Source organism: Triticum urartu, chromosome 4, assembly GCF_003073215.2.
Source record: "Triticum urartu cultivar G1812 chromosome 4, Tu2.1, whole genome shotgun sequence".
NCBI classification, from domain to species: domain Eukaryota; kingdom Viridiplantae; phylum Streptophyta; class Magnoliopsida; order Poales; family Poaceae; genus Triticum; species Triticum urartu.
In genome coordinates this window covers 179,164,075-179,175,093 of record NC_053025.1, presented here as the reverse complement: position 1 = coordinate 179,175,093, position 11,019 = coordinate 179,164,075, and the positions used below count along the sequence as shown (strand labels likewise).

The following is an 11,019-nucleotide window of genomic DNA, read 5'->3' as shown; positions in this document are numbered from 1 at the left end:
GAACACTTTGTGTGCTACCAAACGTCACAACGTAACTGGGTGATTATAAAGGAGATCTACAGGTGTCTCCAAAGGTACATGTTGGGTTGGCGTATTTCGAGATTAGGATTTGTCACTCCGATTGTCGGAGAGGTATCTCTGGGCCCTCTCGGTAATACATATCACATAAGCCTTGCAAGCATTGCAACTAATGAGTTAGTTGTGAGATGATGTATTACGGAACGAGTAAAGAGACTTGCCGGTAACGAGATTGAACTAGGTATTGAGATACCGACGATCGAATCTCGGGCAAGTAACATACCGATGACAAAGGGAACAAAGTATGTTGTTATGCGGTCTGACCGAGAAAGATCTTCGTAGAATATGTGGGAGCCAATATGAGCATCCAGGTTCCGCTATTGGTTATTGACCGGAGATGTGTCTCGGTCATTTCTACATTGTTCTCGAACCCGTAGGGTCCGCACGCTTAAGGTTTCGATGACAGTTATATTATGATTTTATGAGTTTTGATGTACCGAAGGAGTTCGGAGTCCCGGATGAGATCGGGGACATGACGAGGAGTCTCTAAATGGTCAAGACATAAAGATCGATATATTGGACGACTATATTCGGACATCGGAAAGGTTCCGAGTGATTCGGGTATTTTTGGAGGTACCGGGGAGTTACGGGAATACGAGGAAGAAGCAATGGGCCTTAATGGGCCTTAGTGGAAAGGACCAGGAGGTGGCGCGCCCCCCTCCCAAGCCCAGTCCGAATTGGACAAGGGGTTTGGGGCGCGGCCCCTCTCTCCCTTCTTTCCCCTCTTCCCCCCTTTCCCCCCTTCTCCTAGTTGGATTAGGAAAGGTGGAAACCTACTCCAACTAGGAGTAGGAATCCTACTCCTCCTTGGCGCGCCCACAAGGGCCGGCCGGCCTCCCCCTTGCTCCTTTATATACGGGGGCACCCCATAGACACAAGTTGATCCACGTGATCATATTCTTAGCCGTGTGCGGTGCCCCCTTCCACCATAATCCTCGATAATATTGTAGCGGTGCTTAGGCGAAGCCCTGCGACGGTAGTACATCAAGATCGTCACCACGCCGTCACGCTGACGGAACTCTACCCCGACACTTTGCTGGATCGGAGTCCGGGGATCGTCATCGAGCTGAATGTGTGCTAGAACTCAGAGGTGCCGTAGTTTCGGTGCTTGATCGGTCGGGCCGTGAAGACGTATGACTACATCAACCGCGTTGTGCTAACGCTTCCATTGTCGGTCTACAAGGGTACGTAGATCACACTCTCCCCTCTCGTTGCTATGCATCACCATGATCTTGCGTGTGCGTAGGATTTTTTTTGAAATTACTACGTTCCCCAACACGGCCATCATCGACCCCTACTACGAAAGAGATGAAGTGGGATGCCGAGAGAACAAGTCCCATATCCTGGCACAAGGCCTGGATGCGGCAACTGGATGAACCTTACCTCAGGTTTGCGGCCAAGAGCGTGTACACATGCTATGAGATGCATAGGCGGATCGTTGACATGAGGAAGTGCCTCGTTTCCCAAATCGACGAGCCCGGATCGAGCCACTAGAAGAGCAAGCGTCACAAGAAGTAGATGATGATCATATGATCGTTTATGCTAGTTAATCATGCATGCAATATATAGTTTAGTTTATTAGTGTGTGTGGAAATGTCATGTGTGTAGTAGCCACCTATGTAATTATGCATGTACCAGTTTACTTTGGTGTGTGCAAATGCCATGGTTGTAGTAGCCACCTATGTAAGTGGATGTTTAATTTGGTTATGCAAGCATGTCCTTATAAGTGTGTGTGTGCATATATATATATATATATGTTGTTGTTCTGTAAGCATGTCCATATGGCTACCCGTTTCTTTTATTCCTTCTCATCACAAACAGTTCATTAAACTGAACCATATGCCCTTCATTGCACAAGCAACTAAAACCTGAACCGTGATTGATGCATCCGTCATCGCAAAACGTTTTACACATTTCTGACGGGTTTCATACAACACCGTTTGCGATTATGGCATCGCACACAGTTTCTCGAAGGGTCCCTGATCGAAGTGTCGCGTTAGCAGCATCTTGCACTAGTGATAGGGTTGTTATAAGCAGTTCTATAAGCCCATAATGCATCATCAAGTTTCTTAGACCAATTCTTTCTAGGCTATTAACAGTCTTTTGCAAGATCAATTTTATTTCACTGTTACTTAATTCTACTTGACCACTAGATTGAGGATGATATGGAGATACAATTCTATGATTGACATCATACTTAGCAAGCAATTGACGGAAGGCACCATGACTAAAGTGTGAACCACCGTCAATCATTAAATATCTAGGGACTCCAAACCTCGGGAAAATAACTTCTTTAAGCATTTTAATAGAAGTGTTATGCTCAGCACTACTAGTTGGAATAGCTTCTACCCACTTAGTAGCATAATCAACAACAACTAAAATATGTGTATACCCATTAGAGGATGGCAAAGGTCCCATATAATCAAAACCCCAAACATCAAATGGTTCAATGACAAGTGAATAATTCATAGGCATTTCCTGACGTCTACTAATATTACCAATTCTTTGACATTCATCACAAGAGAAGACAAACTTACGAGCATATGTAAAGAGAGCAGGCTAATAAAAACCAGATTGTAATACCTTGTTTGCAGTTCTATCACCAGCATGGTGTCCTCCATAAGATTCCGAGTGACACTTGCATAGGATTTGTTCCTGTTCATGCTCAGGTACACAACATATAATAACACCATCTACTCCTTCTTTATAAAGATGTGGGTCATCCCAGAAGTAATGTCTTAAAACATAGAAAAACCTTTTCTTTTGTTGGTATGTGACACTAGGTGGTATAAATTTGGCAAAAATGTAATTAGCATAATCAGCATACCATGGACTACTACGAGAAGCATTTATGAGAGCTAGTTGTTCATCAAGAAAACTATCATCAATAGGTAGTGGGTCATCAAGAATATTTTCTAACCTAGAAAAGTTATCCGCTACGAGGTTTTCAACCCCTTTTCTATCAGTAATATGTAAATCAAATTCTTATAGCAAGAGAACCCATCTAATAAGTCTAGGTTTAGCATCGTTCTTATACATAAGGTATTTAATAGCAACATGATCGGTGTGAACAATAACTTTGGAATCAACAATGTAAGATCTGAACTTATCACAAGCAACCACAATTGCCAAAAATTCTTTTTAAGTAGTAGCATAATTTCTCTGAGCACTGTCTAGAGTTTTACTAGCATAATGGATAAAATTTAATTTCTTATCAACTCTTTGTCCTAGAACACCACCAACAGCATAATCACTAGCATCACACATAATGACAAATGGTAGGTTCCAATCAGGTGGTTGAACAATAGGTGCAGAAATTAAGGCTTTCTTAATTATTTTGAAGGCTTCTACACAATCATCATAAAAACCGAAGGGAAAATCTTTTTGCAAGAGATTAGTAAGATGCCTAGAAATTTTAGAGAAGTCTTTAATAAATCTCCTATAGAAACCGGCATGCCCAAGGAAACTTCTTATACCTTTGATACCTTCTTATACCTTTGGTAAACCTTCTTTAGTTTGCATTGGAGAACTTGTACTATTCCTGTTTCTCTCAAGTTGTTTGTTTATATGCCTAAAAGAACTTAAATCATCCTTTTTTGATGTTTCTTTATTGTCAAATAGAAGCTAGTTTGGACATTTGCAGTAATAATATTTCTTATGGAGCAGTACACATATTTAAAACTTTAATCTAGTTACAAAACATGAATTCTCATTCCCAAAAACCTACAAAAAACATCAATTTATATTTGACATCTGGTAGTTCAGTTAGCATCTGCCGCCAATACTTTTCTTGTGTATGTTCAGTTCAACATATGGTGGTTCTTCAGATCAACATAATGTGATTTTTTCAATTCATCTTGCAGGTGAAAAAAGGAGCTCCCTTTTAGTTCATACGGATCCAAAACATGGTTGTTGCATTACAGTTCAAGACCATTCTATTGGTTTAGGCTGCATCTTGCTATTTGGCAACCATTTTTTGCATCTACTTGCGGATGGCTTGCATTTTGTGCTCCATTGGTGTTTGTTCTTATTCCTGAAAGAAAGAAAATTATGTATTGCATTTGATAGTTCACCTGATTTGTGTGATTTTTTATGTTTCTCTATTGTTCCATGAAGGAATTTTTTTCAGCCGACCTTACTTTTTTTCAGTTCATCTTATAAGCGAAGGAGCCCCCTTCAGTTCAAAATGTATTAAAAAAGAGCAGCGGGAGAGTGAGCAGGTTGTGCACTGGGCGCATCCAAGTTGACCCATCGCAAGACCTATTATGTCAAAAAACATGATAAATTCTAGCTAGAATTCATGCTCTTTTTAAGTAGTTAACCCAACACACTAGTTTGCAAGTATTTCAATGACATCAAGTTCGAGGACTTCAACTTAGAACTGTTCAAATTTTTGGCCTATGATGATTTGATTTCTACTTCTTAAAAGAAAGTGTACATGATAGTTCGATGCTTGTGCAAGAGATTAAAAATGGTTTGAATTATAAACATTGATCAATGCCAATAGAAAACAATGATCAGTTCGACAGTGCTCTCTCCTGCCTATTTTGGTTGATGTCTACGAGTGGAAAAAAATGTATGGGAATGTTCAATTTTTACTAGCATATAAGTTCAAAAAATAAAACGTAGGTGATTCGTCTATGAAACTTGAGAAAGTTCATCTATGGACTTGAGGAATATATGCACAAAGAAAAAAACACAACACATGTTCAATTTATCTATATAAACCACGCATGTTCGATTATGATGATACCATAATAACGGACAAGAAAACAAATTTGCATTAAAACTGAAAACTTTCTATAAGTTCTAGTGCTCATCTGACACGGCTAAAAAATCGGGGCTGTTCTTGTATTACCATGCATATAAGTATAAAAAAACTTAAATGCGGTTAGTCCCAGGTAAGTTTGGGAAAAAATATCAATAAAATAACCCATGAAAATTTAAATGGTAAAAGTTCAAGTCAAAAAATGAGAGAAGTCCAAAACATCGCCCCAAAAAGAAATCGAGTTCACAAAAAGTTAAGTCCAAAATAGTGTAAAGTCTAGTCTATGAAAACACGCTTAGTACAAACCCATATGGGCATCAGCTGAAGTACTCTTTTTTTGGAACCTTTCAAAATTACTCTGTGAAAAATAAATCAGTACGGACACACACATAGATTAGTACAGTACTCTATTTTTTCTAATAGGAAAACAACACGACCTGTCTCACCTTATTCAAAATTACTCTTCAACGATTGTGTATTTGCGAAAACATTCAACATGACTAAGTTTCGCGTTTTAGATAGCTTTCCAACGGTACATTATTTGCCCCATTTCGACAAACTTTTTAAAAAAATCGCATTCAAAATCAAATTTGACCGTATTCGAATTCGAGTTTAAATCGTAAAGAATTAGAATAACATTTCTAAACGAAAAAGTTGTGCATTTTCCATAGCTTTCCAACGATGTATCATTTGCGTCAATCCGACCGTTTGCAAAAAAGTGCGAAAATACTTTTCACCCAGAATTTCACCTTTTTAAAATTACTTTTAAATCGTGTAGAATTTGAAAAAAACATTCGATATATAGAAGAAGCGGATTTTCACCAGCTTTCCAACGCCATCTTATTTGCTAAATTCGGAAAAATCGTTTGAGAATTAAGTCCAAAATACGATTCACGTTTTCAGTTTTGAAAAAATGGTGTTTTCAAAACTGCTCTTAAACCGTGATGATTTTGCAAAAAAATCTTATACGACTTATAATGTAGCTATCAAGAGCTTCCCAACAATATATTATGCACCCTGTTCCGACAAAAAAATTTACAATTTTTTTGTACTAGAGAGGACGATTAGTTCCACGAGATGGAAATCATTAGTACAACCGTCTGAAACCGTCAGTTCAAGCAGAGTAACAGAATAATATTCTGTTACGCAAAACAAAATAATATTCTATTTCATGAAATAGAATATCTCGGATGTATAAATATAATAATATTCTGTTATGCGAAACAGTAATGCTCAACTAAGCATGAGTAATGCTACATACAAATTATAGTAAGAGAGTATACAATATATATATATGGACAAGACTATTCTGGTACTAGTAACATAATATTATTCTATTACTCCTAGGCCCTATACGGGTGCGACACGCCGACAACTACACTGTAGAAACTCCCCGACGTGCCCCCAACCAAATGTGCCTCCTACCACCGAAGGCAGCCATTGCGGGTGAGCGAGCGACGCAGGCAGCTGGAGCGAGCGAGCCCGCGACGTCGTGAAGGGTCTCTCCTCCGCCGCTGAATCCGTGACCTACTCTACCGCCCCTCTCCTCTTTCGTGGATCTTGCCGTGGACAACCGCGGGACAGCGGTAGCCTGAGCAAGGGAGGCCTCGATGGTGTCGAGGGTCGCCACCGGATCTGCCACTGCCGTGAAGGGGGTTGCGCCCCTCCCCCACCACCCAAGCTCCTTCCGCCGGGATCAATGGCGCCACCTACAAAACTCATCCCAAAACAACATCCCCGCCAGCAAGAAGACCATGCCGCCGTTAGTGAGCAGGACGACAGGTTTGTCAGCGTCCGTTTTTAGGTGATTCCCTCTTTCCCCTGCAAAACTTGATGAATTTCTAATTCAAGAAACTGATGGTGTTGAATCTGATTCAAAAACAAAGGCTTAGTCCAATGCTCATGCGTGTGATTTGTGAGAAAAAGCACACTAGATCGCTTAGTTCAAACACTAGATGCGTGTGATGTCACACTATAAGTTCATTAGTCCTACTTAAAAAATCATATACCCCATGTTGTATTGTAACTTCCATGATGCAGAAGTAGATAGTACGTCGCATATGCTTACATCAGTTCATTGCATCCCTGCCACTTGATACACAATTTTGATGTCAAGGTTACTGTTAGTACCTCTAATGTGCTTGCATCAGTTTGAGTGAAAAAGATAAAGTTATGCATCAGTTCAGGTAGCTTCTTCAGTTCACATAAGGTTCAACTACCACTTGAAGTTATATGTTGAGATTACTAATATTACATGTCATGTAGATGCATCAGTTCGAACACGAAAATATTAAAATATACCTGTTACATAGTAAGTTCAATGATACAAAAACTGGGAGTGCTTCTAATGTAGATGCATCAGTTCCAGTGGAAAACAAAAGAAATGCATCAGTTTCATACCTGTCTACTACTCCCAAGTTCAATGTTCAGGTTACTAGAAATGCACCAAATGTGCATGCATCAGTTTTAGGGAAAACATAAAAAACATGCATAAGTTCATTAACCCACAGTGATGCATCAGTGCTAACAATACATCAGTACATCAGTGTTAAACATGTCCATCCATCAGTTCGACTGAAAGTACATCAGGGAGAATAGACACAAAGTTTAATAACGGCTAGCGATGCAAGTTCAATTTATACGTTACCTTCAGTACATGACATGTTACCATTAGTTCTAGGAGGAAACACAGAAAGATTAATCCTAAAAGTGTTGAATGTCATTGCAGAAACATGCAAGGTGGCACACGCAGGGGGGTTTGATTAGCCAAGCAGATATGAGGCGCTGCCTGGTTGGGTAACACCAGAAATAGCCCCTAGATACTTCAACTATACCGGCAGATTTCAAGCTACACCAGAATCATTAGAGGCATGGTCGGGTTCTTCTCTGCAACTAACACTGCTTACTAGGAATACAAGCTTTGCCACTGCTAGGTTGCAACAAGGTCCACAATGACACCACATCCACTCAAGATTCATGCTGATGTTGAGATGAAATGCTTCCAGTTTGATGGTGTTCTCCACATTAAGGTTCTATTTGCTTCAATCCATGCGGTTTGGTTTCCAACTGTATGCTTGATTGTGAGTTTCTGATTCTGTTTTGTAGGGAGCCATGAGGAAAGCTGAAGCTGCTGGAAATGCTAATTGCCCTGTGAAGATTAAGCCAGTTGCTCCTGCGCTTTATGTTCTAACCACACACACTTGACAACGTTGGTGATTTCTTCCATTCATTTATGTGATCAATGTTTATTATTGACCCTTTTTTTCTTTGCATAGAAAATATAAATCAAAACTCAACACACAAAAATATTAGTCTATGCATGGGGAGGAGTATTTAAAATAATGCTCGGCCTCTCTTGTAACCGAAGTAATCAAGGAGGTGTAGTCATTTATTTTGCTGTGAAAATTGGCATACATGTTTTAGTAGATGGGTCGATAATAGTCAGGTATTATTCAGACCTTTAGATTTCATTAAAATTCGGTTACCCTTCTGTTGAGGATTTTGCAGTGGGTACTTTGTATTCACACATCTCATGATGCCAATGTATGGTTTGGGGTTATTCATATTGGAAGGAGGTGGAATCAGGTTCCTGGATTATATGAGCGTGGTTTGGGGGGGGGGTTGTTGAACGTGGGCCGGTTGAGTGTACATATGCATCACTCTAGCCAACTGAGTAGAGCCAGTGACATGAAATTTACTGATTTCGTATATTGCTGCTGTGAACAGAGCCAGGGGATCGCAATTCTGACTAATGCAACAAAAGTTTGCACAGAGGCAATTGAAAAGCACTAGGGGAAATTGGTGGTGAAGGAAGCAGCTCAAGCCATAAGTTCCCCATTATCCACAGTCAACAAAATAATCAGCAAAAGAAACCACCACTGACTCAGAGATCTGCAAGCTTCTATATTTCAGTCCTGCCCATGTTTCATGTTTTATAATTTCCCCGTGCAGGTGTACGAGGAGACTACAAGCTATTTGTGGACATGATTGATCAGCTAAAGCTAGAAGGCGAGGAGGTCGACGGCGATGACGACAACGAGGAGGAGGACTCTGGCATGGGAGACGTAGACTTCACAAAGGCTGGTGCTGGTGTGGACCGAGTCTCCTCCCAGGTGGGATGAGATTGCTTGTATAGCGCCAGCTATTGTGGGAAACCACGACCACCTATGGGACCAAGAGTCCCTTTCTAGTTCGGTGGGGGATGTCACATTGCACAAAGAGCGAAGGAGCATGGATCAGAATGGCAGAGATCCTACAGGCAATCTTTACCCAGGTTCGGGCCGCCGTGAGGCGTAAAACCCTACTCTTGCTTTGGTGGATTGTTGGTGGAAAAATAGTGGTGAGCACAACACACTTGCCTGGCAAGGTTTCCTTGGGGCAAAAATGGCTACACGCGTACGAGTATGTGAGGGTGCGGATTAGCCACCCAACTGACCAACCCCTTGTACGGTCATCATGGGCCTCCTTTTATAGATTAAGGGGTCACCACACTGGCAAATCAGTCATTATGCACTGATTAGATAGCAAAAAGTGCTATCATACCTAACTCTGCGGGCTGACAAAGCACATTAAATGCGCTGCTCAACGTCACATCACAGCTCGCCCGGTAGGCCCTGCCGGGCTGTTTTGCCAGCTTCCCGCCTTCTTGCTTGACACGTCTCAGAACGGGTGTTGCCTCGAAGTATTTTCTATAAGAAGTGGCTGCCATGTGGCGAATAGCAGCCACTTAGCCACCTTGGATCTTAACACCGCACCGATCGACGACATGCGTCGTGATGATGTGGTGTGGTGGAGCGGTTCTGCCTCCGTAAGCCCCGATAGGCCTACCGAGACGACCTGAAGGCTTGCTTCCGGGGGTAACCCCATCCTCGCCAGGTTCACCTGCCCGGGAAGGGAGGTTTTCCCCTAGTGATATCTTGCTTCTCTAGCTAGTCTTGCTCCTCTTGGATCCTTGAAAGGACTTGTCCCTTGTGCTTCAGTTTGATCTTGGTGCTATGATCTTGTTCTTGTGCCCGTAGGCTTCACCATCCGTGCACGAGTTAGGGGAAAATACACACCCCTATTTGTGTTCCCCGACATAAGCCCCCGAGCCTGAGCCATACATGTCGTGCGACACATTGGGTTAGGCCCCAAACAGTGCACGAACACGTGGCAGGAGAAGGCTGCGCATGGTGGTTCGTTATAATGACCTATTGCTGCGAGTCATGGGGTCATGGGACTGTTACAGTTAATGTAAAATGGCAACTTTCTGACGCATCTCTCCCCCGCTCCAAGCCTTTTCCCCTTAAGATAGGAAAACACAGAGTGGCACGGTTCACTTGTCGCCTGTCTTGCGCTCCCATCATCTTCCTCCGCAAGCCAAACAACTGCCCCTTCCTTTCTCTCCCTCGCCCGCTGTCATTCCCCCACCCGATTCCTTACCCCATTTGCACCGGTGTTCACGGGAATCGGGAAGAAAACTGCAGCAAAAGGGAAGCAGACGGCCATGGTGAAGCAGGTGGTCGCTGAGGGATTTAAGAGGGCGACGGAGCTGGAAAAGAAGTGGAGGGGAGATGTTGTCTTCTTTTCGTCGAATCTGGACGTCCTGGTTCTGCAGGCAAGGTATAGGTACCTGTGGGGGAGGAAACTCCCGAAAGGGCATGGCGTGCCATAGTTTTGGTGGAGGGGGAAGCGGATCCGCCAAATTCATATTTCATCTGCGACCTCTGTTCCCCTTTTTCTGATTTCTTTGAGGCGATAATGACATGTCGGGGAAAATAGACAGGGGTATATGTTTTCCCTTGACTCGTGCATGGACAAGCTAAGGCCGAGCCAAGATGTACAAAGGACCCAAGAGGTTCGAAGAACCAACATGCATATAAGAGGGACCAGGATCAAGCCAGAGAAGCAAGGTATCATCAAGGGAAAAGCCTCCCTTGCCGGGCAGGTGAGCCCAGCAAGGGGTGAGGCCACCCCAGAAGCAGACAGCCAAAACACCCCGGTAGGGAGTGATTAAGTGGCAGCCATTCGCCACATGACAACCATTTCCTACAGAAGAAACCCACAGATGACACCCGTCCTGCGACATGTCAAGAGAATAGCACGAAGCTGGCAAAATAGCCCAACAATCCTTTTCGGGCAACCAACGATGTGTCGTTAAGCGGTGCATTTAATGTGCGGCACCCCGGCTCAGA

The 11,019-nt window shown here is 42.5% G+C and overlaps 1 pseudogene; it reads left to right on the top strand.

Moving 5' to 3' along the window:
* Positions 1-7,797: 7,797 nt before the first annotated feature.
* LOC125554674 lies at positions 7,798-8,967 on the top strand (annotated as a pseudogene).
* The last annotated feature ends 2,052 nt before the right edge of the window (positions 8,968-11,019 follow it).